Source organism: Colobus angolensis, unplaced genomic scaffold (assembly GCF_000951035.1).
Source record: "Colobus angolensis palliatus isolate OR3802 unplaced genomic scaffold, Cang.pa_1.0 Scaffold682, whole genome shotgun sequence".
In the NCBI taxonomy this organism is placed as follows: Eukaryota; Metazoa; Chordata; class Mammalia; order Primates; family Cercopithecidae; genus Colobus; species Colobus angolensis.
The window spans coordinates 593,927-613,126 of NW_012120510.1; positions in this window are offsets into that span (position 1 = coordinate 593,927).

The following is a 19,200-nucleotide window of genomic DNA, read 5'->3' on the forward strand; positions in this document are numbered from 1 at the left end:
TGTCTGCCAGTCTTACAAGTCTGTGAGTCCCTGGGGAAGGTTAGTAGGGGTCTCATTCTAGGAAAACACTTTGTGCAGCCCGTGGAATGGATGAAAGCCTCCAGCATGCCTGCTAAGAATGTACAGTGTTGGAGAAGCCCTGGTGGTCCAGGAGATAGCTTGAGGGGGAGGCTTAACTTCTTTCTTGTCTTACCAGTCCCTAAGATATCATGAACAGGAAAGGGAGGGAAAAAAAGTCTTTTTCCTTTACCAGTCTTAGGTTATTTGCTGGGGCCCTGCAAATCAGACTGACAAAAGACAGCGTAACAGGAGAAAAACAGATTATTCAGATTATTATCCTGTGCAGGGTACAAGGATGAATCTTAGTGAAGAGTAGCACAAAGGGATGGTTAGAACTTGGGCTTACATAGCATCTCAGCAAAGAGCAATGCCTTTGTAGTGGTGACAAGACCTTCAGCCTCCCGAGGCGGAAGGTTAACACATGGGGGCACTCATGGAGTAAGCTTTGCTTGTACAGGTCCATCTCAGTGTGGATGTTTTGTTCTTTTCATAGCCAGAAAACTTCCCTGTGAAAGGAATTGATGGAAGTTCTCATTTCTCGGGAGTTTCTGCTTTTACTCAGATAAGGGTTGCGCCGGGAAGGCACATGCATCTGTTGGGTCTCATTTGCCTCCAGTTCAAAATAACGCTTATGCCAAAGTGGTTTATGTTGGGGTGGCATATTTTGATCCTCAACAAAAGTAACATTAAAAAATTGAAACATTGTACTTGCCACAGACATTCATTTCAACACACCCCAATGCAATAACATTTAAACTCTCACCGTGATCAGGGGCCCTCGATCTGAAATCAGACTAGGTTGATTTTGCATCTCAGTTTTGCTTCTTGATCTATGTGTGACTTCGAGTGGATTGAAAGGCTATTCTAAGTACATTTTGCTGCCTAAATTGAACATAATAATATTGAATGCCCTACGGGGTTACAATAAGGACTAAATGACAATGTATATAAAGAGTTTATAGTGTTTGGCATATAGTAAGTGTTTGATACATATAAATTTTAATTTTTGTTATTATTATGTCAATTCTCCTACTAAGACAGACACTATGAAGGATGTTCATTTGAAGCCAAATCTGATGGTGTATTCTCTCTACTATGCATGGGAGGAAGAGCTAACAAGTTGTAAACATTTTACTTTTTAGAAATAGGATGCCATCTATTTAACTGCCCTTGCTGCTTTTGACAACCTTTGCAAACCATTGATGGAGACCAAATCAAAGACAGAATCCCTGTGCATGATGGAGGAGCAGCACCTGAATCAATCTGGTACCTTTCAGAGGCTACCAGGCACAGAGAAAGCTTAGCCTTCATGGCTCACTGGTGTTGAAAAAAAATCTTGAAGCTCATCTTGTGCAAACTCCTCATTTTACCTTTGAGAAACTATTTTTGGAGAGATGAAATATTGTGCTTTGGGTCACACAGAAGTGTTAAGACCAGAACACTTGTTCTGTGATACCAAGTAAAGTTGGGGACCATTCTTCTCCATCACTGGTTCTCAAATGGTGGTCCCTGATCTAGCAGCATCAGCCTCACCTGGATGGGAACTGATTAGAAATACAAGGTCTCAGTTTTATCTTAGGGCTGTTGAAGGAGAAGCTGTTGGGGTCAGGCACAGGAATCTGTGTGAAAACAAGCTCCAGGTAATTTTGATGCATAAGCATATTTGAAAAGTACTACTACTCTTTGTTGTGTTTACACTTATCATTTTTCCAACCTATTAATATATATTTCTGCAGATCGAGATAGAAATGTAAGGAAGCCTGAATATACACACAAAAAGAGAAAAAGTAGAGATCTTTTGGTAGTATCCAAGACACACACATACACACACTTTTGTTTTCCCACAGAAGACAAGTTATCTATTTATTTTACCATCTTTAGGTCTCACTACTAAGAGAGCAGCTCTCTTCTGTGATTTATTGCAAAGATACAAGTACATTTCCAGTTTCAATAAAATTGGCTAGATGTAGTAATGACTATTGGCTCTTCCAAGCATGTAAACATAAATACACCAGAGAAGGCAGAAAGTGTATTTGTTGGAGAAATATTATTGTTTGGTCCAACTATTTTATTATTTTTCTCCAAAGATATGACAACATGAAAAAGTAATGTGAGAGTGCCAAGAAATTGATGTTTCATGGCAAAGCCAACAGTCTCTGGAATGCTTAAATCATGTTACATAGAGCTGTTACTTCCTTCTCCCTGAGCATCTGTAGGTGGTGCATGAAAGCTGTTGAGTGTAATATAATAATGATTTTTCATAGGTCTTTCTGGACAGATCTTTCTCACTCATCATCAAACTCTATAAAAGTGTCTGGTGATATTGTAGCTCCTGGAGTGTTTTGATTATTTTGTATGAAACTTTATAGCCAAAGCATTGAGTTTCTAACAGTCTCACAACAAAAGAATAAAATAGTTTGATTATTTTATAAAAAGTTTGAGATGAGCTGGTTTAGGGCATTGATAGTCCTTGGAAAACATTGCTAGTCTTCTATAGGATTATCTTCACAATTTGGGGTAATTGGGCCAAATTAAAATTGGCAATTTTAAGGCTTAAATTGGAGTTTTAATCTTAAGGAGGGATTTTGGATGTGGATCATTGATTATGGGAAAAATTACATATATTGTCAGGCTTCTAACCACTTCACACATGGTAATCATTATTCTTGCTCTTTCTCAGAATCTTCATCATCATCATCATTAACATCATCACAGCTGACATTTACTGAACGTTAGCAATGTGGTAGGCACTGCAGTAAGAGTTTTCATGTGTCTACTCATGTAATCCTCAGTGGAACCTTAAAGGTGAGTAATGTCATTGCCCATTTTATAGATTAAGGAACTTAAACAGAAGGATAAGATTAAGTAACTCAGGATCAGAGGGGTAGGGAGCAATGCTCAGGATAGAAGTCCAAGATGTTTGTCTCTAGAGCACTCTCTTGACCTCTGTATGCTGCTGTTTTTTCATTTCTTTAAACCTGATGTCACTGCTAAATTATGTGTGATTATTTCCTCTATATGAGAAAACAAGGCTGAGAAAGAGGAGAAGCCTTGTTAAGGTCATAGGGCCAGCAAGTGGAAGGCTGGTCTGTGTGGGCCATTTGCAATCCCTGCACTGTCTTTCACAGTGCCTCACACACACTTTTGGTGACTTGTGTTTTTGTGTCTTGCCTTTGGCTCCAGTGTGTGGTGATTTTCACAACATTTGTCCAAGAACCATCTAGTCTTCTAATGTTCTGGGGGCCTTTTCAAGTGAAGAAATAGAGAATGTGGCTGAATACTGAGACTGTGCTAAGAAAGATAATACAAAACTTCTGATTCCATCAATAATTATGTTGTAGAATGTGCGACTAATGGTCCAGAGGGAACAGAAAGCTCAGTTCCAGTTTGACTCCCTGCTGTTTATTCCTGTGTGATGGCAGGTTGCTCATTAAATCAATCTCTGCTTGAATTTATAATGGTTGCCAACAGATACACTTGATATTACCTTTTTTTTTGAGGCAGAGTCTCGCTCTGTCGACCGGACTGGAGTGCAGTGGCCTGATCTCAGCTCACTGCAAGCTTCGCCTCCCGGGTTTACGCCATTCTCCTGCCTCAGCCTCCCGAGTAGCTGGGACTACAGGTGCCCGCCACCTCGCCCGGCTAGTTTTTTTTTGTATTTTTAGTAGAGACGGGGTTTCACCGTGTTAGCCAGGATGGTCTTGATCTCCTGACCTCGTGATCCGCCCGTCAGTTCTGACAAGATGCCATCTAATAAATTAGAAATGCAAGGTTAGTTACATCCATTATTGCTGACACTTCCTACTCTAAGTATATCTTATCTTCAGACTTTAGCTAATGATAGCAGCACACCTATACAATTTACCAATAAATAAGGCAACACACCAAGTCTACTATTGTGTCCTTTGTTTCCTCTGTCATATTAGTGCCTCTAATCTTCCTAATCTTTTCCTTCCATCCTTCTCTTTGTAGCTAGACTCACTGTTTACAAACACAAATCAAATTGCATCAGACCCACTCACTCCCACTCCCAGCTTAGAACTCTGCAGTTGCACTTAGAATCAAATTAAAAGTCTTTGCTGCAGCCTGTGAGGCCTGGGATCCAGGTTTATCCTAACCCTTCAACTTCATCACATACTCACCTTCCTTTCTGCTACCTACTCTATGGTCACCCTGTTTTTTTCCTCCATTCCTAGTACAAGTCAAGTTCTTTTCTGTCTCAGGATAGTTGCACAAGCTATACTCCTGATAATAGCTGTCATCTCTATTCCTGTGGAGTTCAACTATAAATCTATCCAAATACGTACATTTCTCATAGTCAGTGCTAAGTGCAGCAACTCTTTCGCTTTAGAAGTTATAATCTGCTTAACCAAGACTGCTGATCTCTAGAAACTTCGCTAATGAGTTATGCCTTTGAATTATCATGTGTTATTTTTTCTCACTCTTACAACAAGATAACTGGGCTATTTGGTATTTCCTGTTGCTATCTGTATAATTTACTCACCATACTGGATCAGATGATCAAGGTCTGCCAACTATAGAAGGTAAAGGAGGACAGTTGTCATAGCCAATGACTAGTTAGCCAAAGAGGATGTACTACCATCTCTGCCAGAGGAAGGCAAACCGCTTCTACTTGTACTGACTAATGGAGTTGGGGGAAAAGTGTATTCCTAGTAAATATTAGCATACCAAGTGCTAGGGGTTGTGTTGGTCTCTTCAATAAATACATGACATTTAAATCACAGCTTGATTAAATTTATAACAACTCACAGCTTTTTTTTTTTTTTTTTTTTGAGACAGTCTCGCTCTGTCACCCGGATTGGAGTACAATGGCACGGTCTCGGCTCACTGCAACCTCCGCCTCCTGGGTTCAAGCGATTCTCCTGTCTCAGCCTCCCAAGGAGTCGGGATTACAGGCATGTGCCACGATGTCTGGCTAATTTTGTATTTTTAGTAGAAATGGGGTTTTTCCATGTTGGTCGGGCTGGTCTTGAACTCCCGATCTCAGGTGATTCCCGCCCACATCAGCCTCCCAAAGTGTAGGGACTACAGGCGTGAGCCACCGCACCCGGCCATCACAGCTATTCTTAAAGTGTCATTCAGATTCACCATTCTTGCATTTTAAAAGTCCTTTATGGTATCACTAAGCTACGCTATTTCTCCCAGAAGTAGAGTATTGCTTTTGATTTACCAGTTTGTTGAGGTGGAGCAGGCAGGTCCAACGGCTCCACTTGGCCCTTTCTACCATGGCAGTCTTTACTCCAGAGTGCAGGGGATCAGCATGGGAGTAATGCCAGTTCTAAATGCATTTATGCATATTTTGTGGACATACCATAAAATAGATCTGGCAGTCTACAGGGCCACTGTGAGACAAATTTAGATAGACTGTTTATTGAGTTTCTTTCCATAAATCCCCACTGTAACCATTCAACCATTGTATTCTCAGGATTAGTGTCAATTCAGAGCTAACACCTAAGAACCCCCTGAAGATCTGGGCATCTCTCATTCACATAGTCAGTCTTTAAATAGCTGCAGGTTACTCTGGGAAAGAACTGGGGAGATTTACAACATACACTTGAGGCCAAATTTCAGGATACTCTCCCAATAGTTCCCCAACTCTCTCCTCACTCAAGGGGCTCAGGATCTGTAAACTGGCTTAGGTGTGGTATCTGGCTATGGATTTATACCAGCACCTCCATGAAGTTATATATTTTTTTCATCAGAGATAGTGATTTCTGGATTGTATTAATCAAGTCATATCATTTTTGGCCACCCATCTACTTTATTCATAGGAAGCCAGTAATAAGAGTCCACAGATTTCTAAGTGTCAGTACCCTCTGATTGCTACTGCATCTCTGTGGTCTATCACAGAAATTGGGCCAACTTTGTCTCTGATAATTAAGCCTCACCACTGGGTCCCTGTCACCCTGAAATAGCATCATTTCTATTGAAATCAGAACAACCGGATCAATGGCACAATCTCTCATCATCATTTCAAGGCTACGTAGAATAGTCACTGAGAGCTCTTCAGAGACGCTGGGAAGACTCTCACCAATCTGTTTCTCTTTGCTTTGCTATGGGGTCAGGTTAGGAGGTGGCTAAGTGTGTTGCACATGAGAGGTCCACTCTCCCACGTCCATCTACTTAAGCCTCCAGTTTCCTTTATTTACCATATGCTAACGAAGCTTCCCTCTCAACTCTGCTTACAGGCCACCATAGATGCAGGCTTCAACTAATCAAGCAACCAAACCATTAGAGCTACTCCCAGCTATGTGAGCTAAACAACAAATCCCAAATTTTTGAGGTAGTACATCCATGTTTCTCATTCTTTCTCCCTATGCATACATACACACACACACATATATATGTGTGCAGTGTCTTCCTTGAGAATATATTCCATAATTCTTTTCCCATTTATGTAATAATATACATTACATGATTTATATATTAATATCATATATAAGTAATATATAATATATACTATGTTAAAATATGTATACATACATGTATATAATAATAAATAATATTTAGGAGTATTAATTAACAAGATCTTCCATTCCCTGGAGTGGTGATTAGACACCTAGAGACTCATAGGCGAATAAGCGATTGACAACCCTAAAGCAGAGGGGTGTGAGGAACTGCTGTGGGATCTGAAGTCATGGAAGAAGGGCCACCTGAAGGCAGCTGCAGTTGTGAAAGGTCATGGCTGCTACCAGAGGCATGGTACAGGAGGAAGCAGGAAATAATGCCCTACTCTCTGTCTTCTGTCTTCTGGTCTTTTGGTGATCGCTCGCTGCCTGAAACCAATTGGAAATCAACCAGCAAGGGAGCCCTGGTGATATCCTTTGTGTAGATCAGCCTCCCAGGAAATACAGAAAGATAGAAAAGATTGGCAAATGATCTAGAACAGAACTATGCAAATGGAGAATAACCAGCAATACATTAAAAAATCAGAGTCAATGTACAATGTCCCGAGTTTACATTTCAGAGGCTCATACATTATAATTCTCATCAGTGAAACAAGAAATGAAACTTTATTTGGAATTTGTCTAAGACTTGTCAAGTTACTTTTTGATCAAGGAAAATCTTACTGCTCCCTGGACATAACTGAAGGTAGGCATTGCTCCCACAGCTGTAAACTTTCCAATTCCCCCCATCCCCACTGTATCGAGAAAACATTAATCTAGGCATTTTTATGCATTTCTGTTTCTGCCATGCCCACTGGGATAAAGGGGTAAAGACACATGTGTTGAGGGAATTTCCAGCTCCATGCTTAAATTACTTCTTTTTTCTGTCTCTTTAAATTCATGCCTTTTGGAAATCATATTCCCGGAAGTATCCAATTGTCACTTTAACAAAATTGTGGTTAAGTGATATTTGCTTGTTTATGGTAACTGATAGTATAAATCTATTTGAGCATTGTAATGTTCTTAAACTCTTCTCTTTGATACTGTTCAAGTATTACAGGTGTCCTTCCTTACCGTCTTTGTAACCCCAAGTAGAGCTCTGTTAATATTTTATTTATACAAGGGCATGAGTCCACAACCCTTTGGTGGTCAGACCACCCTCAGTATGGAAAGTATTGTTATAATAAGAGATATGTTTACATATGGTATTTCTTAGACCTTAGTAGGGCTACTGCTCTTCAATAAATAGAAGTATATACTGAAACAGAAATTAACAGACTATATAATTACGAACGTTTTTACACATATAAACATTATGTGTTAACTTGGAAATTTGGGGTAATCTAGATACGTAGGAAAACTAAAACCTCATCTGTAATTCCACTATTGGGATGTTCATTATTAACATTTTTGTATGTATTATGTCAGTGCTTTTTTTTCTTGATGTACATATAGTTTACATATATTTCTATGTCTATGTGTTATGAAATCTATATTACACATATCGATACATATATGTGATATAACATTGATAACGATTTGGATTTTTTTTCTAATTAATATACTATTTGTATATAGTTTAAATAATCTACAATGTAATCTTTAGTGATTTCATGTTGTTGCATTATTTTAACTAGTCATAATTTATAACCAATTTCCTATTTAAAAAATTGTAAATAGTAGTCTGTCAAGCCCCTTAATTTTAGAAAAAAATTCTATGCATTTATAATAAATACTTCGAAGTATAATCGCCTGCAAGTGTACTTACTGAGTTAAAACATTGCATGGATTATTTATTTTAAAAAGTTTTATGTACCAATGTAAAAGAAATACAGTCAGTTGTTTTGTCTGCATTCATCATAGATATTTTTGTATGCATTGGATATGAAAAGTGTCAGAAGGCTTGAAACCCTGATGGATTATTCTGGGCAGAACATTTTCTTTTTTGACAGAATGGTTGGCTTCTTGGTCCTGTCTCTCTGCTTCATTGAACAGGAGCGCCTGTTCTGTTTGACTTCATCCATTTTGAAGTTTCAAATGGTCACAGCCTCTAAGACAGAGTGACAAAAGGCCATCAATCAGCATAAATTGGTGCTCATTCCACAGGTCTGATCCTGGGTTTGGAGAGACTGTCACTGGCCATTCCTTGGGGTGTAAATTTGTCCTTCATATTGATGTAGCTAGTCCAGAGGCAGCAGGTCGTGGTGCATGGTAAGGATTCTAACATTAAGTGCATTTTTAAAAACCTGAAACACATGCATGCAGCTTGAATTTTGAGAGCACCCTGCTTTCTCCTAGAAATGCTGTTCACTTGTTAGCAGGTCAATATTGTTCTTGAAAGTATTGATTTTCACTGACCATACAACCATCCCTGTATGCCTCCTTCTAGGAAGAAACCATGCAGAGCTCGGATATTAATTTTGTGGTTGTCTTTCAAAAAAATTATTACCTTTGAGCGTCCAAAGGCTGAGCTGGAGAAGCAGCATTAAAATCAATGCCAAAAAAAAGAGCTTCTGGGTAGACCTTATGTTTGGCAATAGTAGAAGCAACTAAACAGCCTTTGTTTTGAAGGAGTATAAAGAAAAATAATAATCTTTTCTGCATACACTACTACCCATTCCTTCTGGGGAGAATGTCTTTAGTGGTGATGTAAGAGAGCAGATGCATGGCATGTAAGTGCATTACAGAATTTTCCTAAATGCTTCCTCTAAGCTGTCTGAGAGAAGGGCTTTCAGGATGACTGACTTCCCATTCTGACTAGTGTAGGTTTGAGCTAGCAGTTCGCTGAGTGTGCTCTCTTTTCCTCCTTCCCTCTTTCTATCTGTTCCCCTCTCTGTCTCTGCTCCACTTCTCTCTCATCCTTCTCTCCCTATTTCTTCCCTCTGTTTTTTCTTTCTTTCTTCTACTTTCTTTTTTGATTTTTCAAAATTGCAAATGTAATACACGTTAATCACATTAATTGTGGAAAATTTAGAAATGCAGAAAATTATAAAGATGGGAATTAGCAAAATCATCTGTAATCCCATTTCACAGAATGAAATGCTTCATGTTGATGGGAGTGGAAAGGAGTGTGTGTGTGTGTGTGTGTGTATGCATGCACAGCCATGTTTGCACACATACATACACACACACAGGTATCCATATATAATTAACCAAGCTGGCTAGCATTAATTTTTTATTAATAAGACCAATCTGGTTGTTCTTAACTAGTAATTCTCTTTTAAGATATGGAATGTTGTCAATGGAAAGTGTTTTTGCCACTGAAAAATTAAAAGCTGATGCAATTTCTGAAAATATATTTCCAAAGAGTGATGTAGAGTCTCTTCTGTTTTGAGTATTGTTTTGAAAGTGCTCGAGGAGGAAGGTGGGTAGTCTCAAAATATCTCTATCAAAGGATCGCCTTGCTCCCTATTCCTCTGTCCCCCTGCCCTCCAGGGCAGATGCCGCTACTGTGCTATAGGAAAAGGCTCCAAAGGGGTCATTAAGAAATTGCAGTTAAAGTTAAAGATGTTTAGAATGTGTTCAAGAGTAAAAATTGGTTTGGAGACTTGGAAGCATTAAAAATTATCTTAAGCCAGAGAGGCAGGCTCCAAGCACTATAATGCTCCAAAGGAGGATCTGCTCGGAACAGAGAATGCACAACTAAGAAATAGCACCTCTTACAGAAAATGCTTGGGACCGCCATCTCTCCCTTCATCGTCAACCAGTCATGCAGCCTGCCCAGGTGGTCTGAGCTGGGGACTGGCCATGCCTTTTGCTGTCCTGTGCTATTTAAAATAAAGAGACATAAAAAGAAGGCAGATACATGTATGCAACCATCAGAGGTTGAAATGTGGCAACTGATACAGTGATCTTACTCTGGGATTGCTGTATTTTTGTTTAATTGTAAATATGAGCAGGAGAGAAATTCCCATGCCCAGACTCAAATAGCGGTTATTTTCAAAGCTATTACTGTTTTCTCTCAGTAGATGGCACTGTTTTGAATGAGTACATTTTGATTGAGATCAATTGGAAAAGTGCACAGAATAAGGCTTCTTTGAATGAAGAAGAATGCATTGTCATAAACTCTAAAGCTTTGCTACCAAAGAGAGAAATAGCATAGTAGCAAAAGTATGTTTTCTAGCTCTTAAATCAGCACTATTCCACAGAAATATATTGGGAGCTACATATGTATTTTTAAAGTTTTATAAAGCAACATTGAAATAAGTAACATAAAAGGTGAAATTACTTTTAATAAAGTATTTCCTTTAACCCAATATATCAAAAATATGAAAAATTCCACATGTAATCAATAATATAATTATTAATGAAATATTTTGCATTCAAATGGCTAGCATTTCAAGTCCTCAATAGCCAGTACCTAATATGATATTACAGTACTCAATCTGGCTGGTTACTCCTCTTTTTCTCCCTTCTTTCCTGAAAAGAGGTGTGATTTTCCAGAAAACTGGCCTGAACAGACTCCATGTTTGTACTTTGTAAGAGGAAATTGTTGTGTTGAATTTCATCCTTGCTAAAGTAGGGTCTTTGACCATGTAGGAAGATGTATGTACTAATGCCACTTTTGGTCCTATGGCAGACTACAATGCTAGCATCTGGGATAACTACTAGAATGTTCTCTGCCATCCACTAAGCACTGAATCTCTCCAGACACTGTTACAACAGGTAAGAGTTGTCCTTGTATTCATAAAAAAGCTGAATTAAGCAAAAAGTTTGAAGAGGCACCGTGTGGCTTGCGTCTTTCTCCATATGTTTCTTTCCCTTTAGTCCATTCCATTGACATTTGTAAAGTTCCAAACTGCCTCCCAAAGTTTGTCAGGTGCTGAAGATGCACAAAAGAAAAAGGCCGCTTCCCAGAAGATCACAGTGCTGTGGGGGAGTGGACAGGTAAGCAGACAATTACACAGAATGGCGTAAATGCTGTTAAAACATGTTCAAGAAATAATAAGGGTTAAGAAAATGCACATACTTTCAGATAGAGGGTGCTTGTGTTAGGAGATGGGGAAGTGAGGTAAGTTTTCTGAAGGGTTTGGTGTCTGAGCTGAGTCACTGAAAGATGAGTAGGGCCACAGGACTTGGAAGATGGCATGTTCAGTTCAGGGAGGGTGAGGATGCACCAGGCAAGGCCAGCATAAGCACTGCCTGGAGGTGTGAGAGGGCATGGTATGTTTATAGAACTACAAGGAATTGAGGTTTTCTGGTGTGTCTAGAGCGGCAAGAGATGGACGATGCCTGGATCATCAAAGGCCTTGTATTTTATGCCAAGGCATTAAATTCAATATTGAAGACTAAAAGGATTAAATAATTTTTATTAGAGGAATGATATGGGTAGATTTCAATTTCAGAAAACTCACAGTACCTTTGATGTGGAGAACGGAATTGAAGGGGACAGGATGAGGTATGGAGACTCAGGTTTTGGGCTTTTAGCAGCAACTCTAGGAGGAATTACGAGAGCCTGACATAGAGCAGTAGCCACAGGGATGAATTCCTCTTGTATTTGAGAGAGATTTGGGGAACAAGATTAATAGGAAGGGGTGATTTGCTGCATAGGAGGGAGACCAGCACTAAGGAGAGAAAGAACCGATTCAGGTTTTATAGGCTCAGAAGTTTCTATAACTTTGGGGATGTAGCCTCCAGAAAAAAGTAATACAAAATTAAGAATTTACATGGTGATGCTGGACACATGGGTCTGGAGAACTATGGATCATAGATGCCTCTGGATGTCATTGGCACGTGGGTGAAGCCACAGGAATAGATGATACCACCCAGGCTGGAGTAGGAAGAGAAAGCTGTGGCAAGCAGTTAGAGGGGGAACGAGCATGATTACTTGCAGGTGGCTAAAAGCAAAACAAACTGGGCCAAACAGGTTAGCACAAGGACCTGCCCTCTAGTAGAAAGGAACTATTACAAGAGGTTGTAACAACGTAGAGAGATTGCTAACATCCTGCTTTAGGCACAAGTAAGATTGTAGCGAAGATGCAACTGACCACAACTGATTAAATTCAAAATGGCCAAAATCTTGATCTACTGCTGACTCTTTTATCGGAAAATGTATGACACTATTACCATTAAACTTCCATGGGGAAGCCTCTCACTTTTATCATGCATCTAATGCCGTGACCAGATTGGCCACATTTAGTCAAGAAAATGGTGGCACCCCCTGATTCTGGAAATTGCCTACCCATTTCCCAGAAAATCCTTCCCCTTATTATAGAATACTCTGTGACTTAATTATGCTTACCCATATAGTGTCTGAGCCCTGACCGTGTTGTGCACAGCTCATTCTTTTGAGTGCACACACACGCTCCTCTCCTGAGTGTATGCTTGTGTCTGCTCCACAATAAAGCTTCTATACTTTCAATGTAGTCTCACTTTCAAATTCTTTTGCACTGCAAAGACAAAAACCTGTACTGGGCTACTGACAACAAAGCTTTGGCAAATCTTTGGAAAAGCCCAACATTTGACTGTGGGAAAATGAAGAGAATTATCCAAAGTAGAGTGAGCAGGAAAGTCTCCAAGGATGTGAAGAAAACGAGGCCAGAGTGCTCTGGAGGCCAACAGGAAGGGAGTCTCCAGAATCGTGCAAGTGATGCATTTTCAGGTTTGCTGCCATTTGCAACAGACAACCTACCTGCTTTCGTGATCTAAAGAGGGCTTAAATGTAATTTGCAAATATCTTCAGAGAAGAAGCACAGTCTCTACAGTCTATACTGAGTTACGAGTGACTGATACCAGCTCTTCATGAGAAGGTTGTTCTTTCTTCCATTTGCCATGAACTACAGGGGTCAAAAGAAGGGTTGGCACTATCCTAGCTCCCTGTTCATTCTTCCAAATCAGCACTCTTTTATACCCCTTTGTAACATATCCCATTTCAATGCATACATTAGGTAGAAGGTATGCAGTCTTCCACCTCCTCATTGGTGGGTGCCATTTGACTCCTGGTCAAAATCCTGATTCATTAATGATATTGACTTCCTTAAAGTCATCATGCTTAATGGCTTCTATAGCATTGAATAAACTCTGTACTATTTCCTTCACAGTGACTTCACTTCTGTTCTGTGGCTGACATTGAAACTTCTCTTTTTGTAGCTGGAGTCCCTTATGTTTCCATTCTATTATGTAAAAAACAGAAACTGATCAGGCACATGACTTCTGAGCATACTTTGTTGCAACTCTGGTCTCCCTGGCTGGTCTCAACCTGGTCTCTGGACCTGGTTACTGTCCACAGCACCATCCCTTATTCTCCTTGTTTCATTTCCCATATCACTAAGCAAAATAAGAAAATACTTCAGTTATTAGTAAGAAACTGTGTCAGATCCTCCTACACTACTCCTTTCCAGGTGCCCAGCAGATACTTTCTCATCACAGACACACACAGGAACCAGGCAGGAAATGATTACTAGGTGGTGGGGAATGGTCTTCACTGGAGGGCTGGATTTTATCCAGTGTCATTCAAATGTGAACCCCTTAAAAGACCATTTACGTGAAACAGAACCAGCTGGATATGATTTGTGGATTTTACTTTCATCCCTTGTATCTTCGGCATCTGCAAATAAAAATATATATAAGTTAAATTTTGTTAGGTATTTGGAACATCGGTCCATAGTAAGTGCTGTATGGATGTATACAGAAATACATCTACTATATAGAATTTCTTTAACCTATTGGAAAAATATGCTCTTGGCTCTCTGGCCTCTCGTCACAGGAACCCAAATCATTCCAGAATGCCTCTGGGCATAATAACTAGGATAACAGCTCAGGAAGGACCTGGGAAGTATCCAGTTCAACCTACTCCATCTAACAGAGACAGAAACTGAAATCAGAGAGGGTAAACCACTACAAATCATCCTCTGATTGTGGTCCTTCGAGTTTCCCATATCACGGGAAAAAGATAAGATAATAGATCTAAGGCTTCTGAAGGGGCTGTAGCCATGTATTCAGCATTCATTTAATGAGAATATAATTCCAGAGGCTCTGGTAGAAGTCTGCCTTAAAATGAGTTTACAGTTTTGGAGATGGTGCAGAACATGTCTGAGGCATATATAAAACAAGAAGAGGCTAGGGCAGAATGTCTAATTCCAGGGAGCATGAGGCTACTGACCTTGCAGCATGAACAGAGCTGATGAGTGAAGGCAGTGAGATCACCAAGACTGTCACTTCGGAAGGGGCCCAGAGCCCAGCTGTGCTGCATGTTGACACAAAACTCGTGTACAGATATTCAGCCAGCATGCACCAGCTGTGGGCGAAAGAAATTACTTTCACTGTGTTTCTGACCCACCTGCTCTCTGTGGCTTTGTCCACAGGAGGAGGAAGAAAGTGGTTTCTGGGCCCTGGCACTGTTTAGTGCTGGGGGAATTATGGTGAAGCCCTCAGTAGAGAAGTAGCTGGTTTAGTAGGAGACCAAAGCTGCACTGCTTTCGACTTTGCTGCCACAGGACATCAGGTCCCAACCCTCAGTGTAATCAGACAGTGGGAAAGAACATAAGTACCTAGTAGCCTTGGATGTTTAGGAAGACATGTTTATGTGCATATTTATATTTGATATTTGTGTTAATACATAAGGGGTCCTTGCTAACCATTTCTCACAGTTTTCTTCTACTCTTCTTTGAAGATCCACAAACTGCCTGAGCACAGTGGCTCACGCTTGTGATCCCAGCACTTTGGGAGGCCTTGACGGGCAGATTACCAGAGCTCAGGAGTTCAAGACCAGCCTGGGCAACATGGCAAAATCCCGTCTCTACTAAACACACACACACACACAAAATTAGTGTGGCATGGTGGCACATGCCTCTCATCCCAGCTACTTGGGAGGCTGAGGCAGGAGAATCCCTTGAACCCGGGAGGCAGAGGTTTCAGTGAGCTGAGATTGTGCCATTGCACACCAGCCTGGGCAACAGACAGAGCGAGACTCTAACATTAATAAATAAATAAATATCCACAAACAATTGTATTATTTCTGATAAAATGACTATTTCTATTTCTGGGTAGACAGCCAGAATTTTCTGTAAATTTTTGTCTTTCTATCTGACTTTTAACAGAGCCAATGCCCTCTTGAAATATAAAAATGACCATCTCAGTGTTTTGTACATTCTCTGCTTCTTCTATCTTGTCCTCCTTCATTCCAGGGCAAAAGGAGAAAGATTAAGCTGGACATATCCCTGCTGTCTTTTCCAGTTAAAAAAAGATAACTTGCTTTCCTAAAACCCTAAAAGCCAGAAACTGGGTGTGATTTTTTCTTGCTGGTATGGGTTGCACATATAATCTACCATAGTGTTGAATTATTGATGCTGTATTTCTGTTTTTCATAATTTTGTAATACACCCTGTAAACTTGGTTTCACTGTGGGCTTTCATCCTGAGTTCACATTTTATTGTAGCCCATGACAATAATTAATAATTTAGTCTTCAATTACATGTTATCAGTCTCCTTGGGAGATTTTCAAGGCAACACTGATTGAAATGAAATTTTCTCCATATTCCTGGATGTTTATTATGGAAAGATACAGCTGCACTATTTTTCTGAAGTGTTACATATGAGCCATACATCAATGTGGTTACCCAGCATGCACATATGTTAATGGGGAAATTTAGTAGAGGTTATTTTTCACCTACTGGGTTTAGTAAGGTTATTATGATAAAGTTGGCCAAAGGGATTTGTGAGAAGACATGCTATTTAGGAGACTTCCACAATGAATTTTGCAGTGCCAAGGAAAGCACCCTCTGTAATGTAAAGTAAATTGATTTAAGAGAGAATTGTGTGCAAGCTCATCTCAAGAGGTGGGAATGGTTGACAGAAATAACTGAACATTTTTGTTATTTCTAATTGCTAGAGTGAATGATAGGTCATGGAGGTGAGGAATTGGGAAGTTTTATTCTTTTCTTCACTGTAGTAAGTAGATTGCAGGAAAAATATGTTTCTCTTATTTTGGAAAGGGAATTAAGGCTTCTAAACTTAATGTATCACAACCTGACAGTTTTGCTTAAAAACAGCTTAAATTATTAAAATTTCCTATATTGGATTTATAGATGCCAAGGAGTCACTAATAATTTCTTCTCTTTAACATCTACTCAAGTGGTCTCTATGTAGTTCTGAAAATAATAAGGGAATCACAAGTATTGGTGATTGTATTCTAGTAGAATTGTGCCTACTGGAGGATTCTAGTGCCAAAAAGGTAAGCAGGAGGATTTCTTTGTATAGGATAGCCTGCTGGGCTGACTCACAAATGAACACAGCCCCATCAGAACTGAATATGCTGCAATAATAACTTTGACCTTTCTATCCCTAAAGTATCATCAAGTATGAGGCTCAGAAGAGGCAGAAAATGCCTTTCTAGCCATTGTTCTGGTTAGTTGGTATTCATATTAATGCAGATGCATTTGCATATGTTTCAGCCAGGAAAGGACCCTGTGTTGTGAAATCATAGCATTTTGTTATAGTCCTTTGAGAGTGAGGAGGCATTATTATGAAAGCGCCTGTGTTCCTGGACCTTCTCCAATGCTGGGCACTAAATACATGGTATTTCTTTGATGCATAAACAAGTGCAAGGCACTTCAAACTCCGGGTATCACTTCATATATATTGGCAACATCTCACACTATTTTCCCCCTCTGCACTAGAAGTATTTTTTCCAAGCCAATCTCTTAGACTTTCCAAACTGCCTAATTGCCTGCTCTCTCTCCTGGCTTTTGCTTCATCCTCTCCAAGTCGCCCTGCACTGTTGGAATGGTTATGCCATATTGTGGTTTAGGTCTCCGCTGCGCATCCCTTCTTCTATTTCGGGGTTTTTCCTTCTGCTCTGGAATAACAAAGGCCTAGAATTCATCTGTCCCCGGGAACACCACCATTAGCTTTATGCTTTTGCACTTCCAAGTCTTGTTGTTCTTAGAGGCATAGGACCCAGAGCTATTAGAAATGGAAGGTGCCTGCATGATGCTTCTGTTAAATATCTTTGGTATTCAGAAGAGTAAATGGAGGGGTAAAGTCACACAGATGGCAAAGAGCAGTGCTGGAATGCAAAGAAGTTCCCTGACCCCCATGAGCTGCCCTGGAGAAAGCTGCTCTGACAAAGCTGGGGTCAGGGGGTACATCCTTAGCACTTGGGCTGTCTCTACAGGGCTTTATCCCAAACAAAACCCTAATAGCCCTGTGGGGAGGGTGTGGCGGGCTGAAGAGAAGAATGAATAAAGTAGTGGAGGTGGGGAAGGGAAAAGAGAGATGGAAATGTAATGTAAAAAAAGGAGGGAAGTCTAAAAGCACAACTGCATGCATCCAGATTGCTGGTATTTCCCATGTGCAGGTGGTGCCCAGAGGCTGTGATGACAATGGTATAATGCCTGAGCTCCAGTCATGTCTCCATTGCTATTTAGAATGAGCTGCAGAGGAGGTTCTGGTCACTGTTCCATATAATCTGCTGCTTAAACCCTGATTTTTTTTTCCCCTTATCTGTTTTTAATTTCAGGAAAAAAAATTTTAACATGGAGATTATGGCTTCCACTGAGCTGGGATTTAGTATTTTGAAACATCTGAAAAAGATTTCTAAAATCGAAAGATGTATACTTTTTCCTCTTTTCATCTGGAGTCAACTGAATATTCAACTTTTCCATTGAACTAACAACTGTGCTCCTGACTTTTTTCAGGCATTAAACAATAAAATAACAAAAATGAAACGCAAATAAATGTACTTTTAAAACCTTAAACCTACAGCAAAAGATTCTACTGGCTAATAATGCTACCTGCCTGAAACTTTATATTCTGATATTTTTTCTTAATCAAGTATTTTTTAAAGTTTTCCCTATTTTCTTGCTTACAATTTAGGTATCCAGCATGATATGTTTGTCTGCCTTGTTCATTAAGATCTTTATTAGGATTTTAATTCTGTTTTTATGAGAATATATCCTAAAAATAATTTGAATAAATTTATATACACTATGACAATGCATCATACATCTTCAAAACCTGGTCTGAGTAGTTTAACTTCCATTCATCTACAGGTCTCATATGTCAGATGATTTTACTTATCTTTTATTGGGCAGATGTTGCTACTCAGGGAGGAAAAAAAGAAAAAAATGTGCATTGGGTAAGTGTCCTCTAGTGATGTCAAAGTACTTTATCTGGATTTAAGGATCTGGCTCTCAGAGCTCAGACACCTTGTACGGTATTAGTCCTGCTATAAATTTAAAATTTTATATTTGAAAGATATTGAAATCCTTACTTACCAAGAGGATTTTAGATATCCCTCTGTGTAGGAATGAATAGTAACAGGATGCATGGTAACTGACAGATTTTAGGATGTATCTGACAACTCTTCTTCGTTTAAACCCAATGAATGGTGTAACCTTAATGGTAAAGCTTTAGCTAATTCCATGCTCATAATGAATTGCCTTCGACATTTTCTTCTTCAATTAAGAAAATAAACACACACCTAAAGAAAGAAGTAGTCCACATAAAGGAACTAGCACTACACTGAAGTGAGACAAGCAAGTTTGAGATTCTTCTCTGCTGCATACCAGCAATAGTATCTTGAGCAGTTTTCTTTGTTTGAGCTTGTGCAATACTCCTGAGTCCTTTTCTGAACTGAAAACCGGGTGATTTGTCTGATGTGTAAGTGGAAAGAGTTTGAGGAAATAACTTAGCTGGTCTACCTTAGGAGCATGACCGTTTCTTCTCTTCAGCACTGAAAACCTTAGAGCTTGTGTCCCGGAAGTAACAAGCTACTAAGCTTGTGATAAGGTGC